The sequence below is a fragment of the Phoenix dactylifera genome, chromosome 1 (genome assembly GCF_051530095.1).
Source record: "Phoenix dactylifera cultivar Ajwa chromosome 1, Ajwa_hap1_PhDact_Kaust_v1.1, whole genome shotgun sequence".
Lineage (NCBI taxonomy): Eukaryota > Viridiplantae > Streptophyta > Magnoliopsida > Arecales > Arecaceae > Phoenix > Phoenix dactylifera.
The window spans coordinates 72,182,449-72,185,298 of record NC_143190.1 but is presented as its reverse complement, the minus strand read 5'-3'; the positions used below and the strand labels follow the sequence as shown (position 1 = coordinate 72,185,298).

The following is a 2,850-nucleotide window of genomic DNA, read 5'->3' as shown; positions in this document are numbered from 1 at the left end:
CTTGATTGATCGAGTACTAGTGTATGCACGGTAGTCGTTCTAGAGTACAAAACCTATTACCTATTGACCCTGAAATAGAACGAACCCTTAGGAACATTCGAGCTAAGATCAAAACATTAGGATCATCCCCACCTCTTAAGATGGCTGAAGAACAACCCAAACTCCTGAGGGAATATTTTACTCCCACTATTTACACTTCCCCATCTTGCATTCGATTACCTGAGGTAGCAGCTGTACAATATGAAATAAAGTCTAGTGTGATCCAAATGCTTCCATCTTTTTATGGGCTCACCAACGAAGACCCATACAAACACCTAGATGAATTCCTTGAGATTTGCACCACTGTCAAGATTCAAAATTTTACTGATGATGCGTTAAAACTTAGATTATTCCCCTTCTCCCTTAAAGATAGAGCTAAGCAATGGCTGAAATCTTTAGAGGCCAATTCGATTCATTCCTGGGGTCAAATGCAACAAGAATTCCTTAAAAAATACTTTCCCATAGGAAGAACGAACCAGTTTAGACGTGCCATTACAAGCTTCTCCCAAACTGAGGGAGAAGAATTTCATGAAACTTGGGAGAGATTTAGGGACCTAATCCGTAAATGCCCTCATCATCAAATACTTAAGTGGCAACTAGTGCAATGTTTTTATGACGGATTGACAGAACGAAACCGTCAGATGATCGATGCTGCATGCGGGGGCACTTTTATGCTTCAAAATGAGCATGAAGCATGGAAATTATTTGAAAATCTTAATGAAAACTCTCTCCACCATGCTTCATGTTCTCGTCAAGCACCCCCGAGTTCTCAAAGAAAAGGGACCATTTGTGAAATAAGTCATTCTATGGACCTGTCTAGCAAGGTAGATGCATTGTCCCATAAGATTGACCAACTGATGATAGGTGGGCATTACATGAACTTTTCCCAAGCACAAGTGTGTACTATTTGTTCTAGCCCATCCCACCCTATTCATGAGTGCCCCTCAGCGCCCCAATTCCCCGAACTCGTGCAAGAACACATCAATGCTGCTCAAACACAACCCAGACCGGGTAATGACCCATTTTCCAATACATATAACCCGGGATGGCGAAATCATCCAAACTTTTCTTGGAAGCAGCAAGCTTCGAATACTGCCCAACCTTATTCCCAAAACTTTCCAAACCCTCAGAATTTTCAAACCCCACAAAATATTCATCCCTACCGTCCCTCGACTCAATTTCAACACACTCCTCCTCCACCCCAAAGAAACACAGCCTTTGAGGAGAAAGTGTTGAACGCCCTTCAAGGTTTGGAAACCATTACACAATTAGTGCACTCTCATACGCAATCAATCGCCAAGCTAGAATCCCAAATGGGTCAACTAGCTAATGCACTGAACAAGCGAGAGGAAGGAAAGCTTCCAAGCCAACCACTAAGTAATCCTAGGGGACAATACATGGCTCAAGAAAATCAATTAAATGCAATTCATCATGAACAAGCCAATGCTTTGACTACCCTAAGGAGTGGACGTATAATAGACAATAAGATTGGGGAGGATAACAATAAGGAAGGTGAAGAAGAGGATAGAAATGTGTCAAATGAAAATCTAAAACCTTCTTCTTCTTCTTCAGCTAGTCCATCTTCTGCCAAAACTCACATCCCAAAGGCCCCATTTCCTGAAGCTCTTACTTCACCCTCTCCATTTGGCAAAAAGGGAACTTCATTAGAAGAGATGATAGAGGTCTTCAAACAAGTTAAAATCAACCTTCCACTCCTTGATGCCATCAGACAAGTTCCCTCCTATGCCAAATTTCTCAAAGACCTTTGTACACAAAAGCGAAAATCTAGGACACATGTGCCTAAGAAGGTTTTCCTAACTGAGCAAGTGAGTTCTATTCTCCAACACAACACCCCTCCAAAATTCAAAGATCCTGGTGCTCCCACGATCTCCTGTGTCTTAGGAAATAATTTCATTGATCGAGCACTCTTAGATCTAGGGGCAAGTGTCAACCTTTTACCTTATTCAGTTTATGAGAAACTTGGTTTAGGTGAGTTAAAACCAACCTCGGTATCCCTTCAATTGGCTGATCGATCTGTAAAAACACCACGTGGGATAATTGAAGATGTTCTTGTCAAGGTAGACAAATTTTATTTTCCAGTAGATTTCATTGTCCTTGATATGGAATATGAGCCCAATCCTAATAAACAAATCCCCGTGATCCTTGGGCGGCCCTTTTTAGCAACAGCCAATGCATGCATCAATTGTAGAACAGGGGTAATGAACATATCATTTGGGAACATGAAGGTAAAATTAAATGTGTTCAATACGGCCGACCAACCCGCAAGGGAAATTGAGTGTTTTATGATAGACAAAATAGATGACCTCATAGAAGGAGATGCAAAAACTATCTCACTATGTCTGGCTGAAGACAATAAACTTAGCGCTTGTTGGGAGGCAACCCAATTCTCTTAGATTATTTCTTAACATTGAGGACAATGTTAGGTTTAGGTTTGGGGGTATTCATCTTGATTTTCATAAAAAAAAAAGTTAAAAAAAAATAATAAAATCATCATCTTTTAAAAAAATAAAAAATAAAAAATATATATATATATTTTTTAAAAAATATATGTTTATAAAATAATAATTAAAAAAAAAGTTATTAAAAAAAAGTTTTTGTTAAAAAAAAATCCTAATTTATATACATTTATGCGAGAATGATAAACACACAAGGTATATAAAATCTAAAAAGCCCAATGACTAGTGGGAAGTAATACAAATTTAAGTTCTTTTTATTAAGTCTCTCTTAGGAAGTTGTAAGCTAATTAATACTTTGGAATTTCACTACACACTGGCCGACTCTTCTAAGGTC

The 2,850-nt window shown here is 38.6% G+C and overlaps 1 non-coding gene across 1 annotated transcript; it reads right to left on the bottom strand.

Annotated features, from left to right (window-relative positions):
• Positions 1-516: 516 nt before the first annotated feature.
• Positions 517-622, bottom strand: LOC120105405 (small nucleolar RNA R71). The gene has a single exon (XR_005507780.2). It is a non-coding gene; the product is annotated as a small nucleolar RNA R71 (small nucleolar RNA).
• Positions 623-2,850: the final 2,228 nt, after the last annotated feature.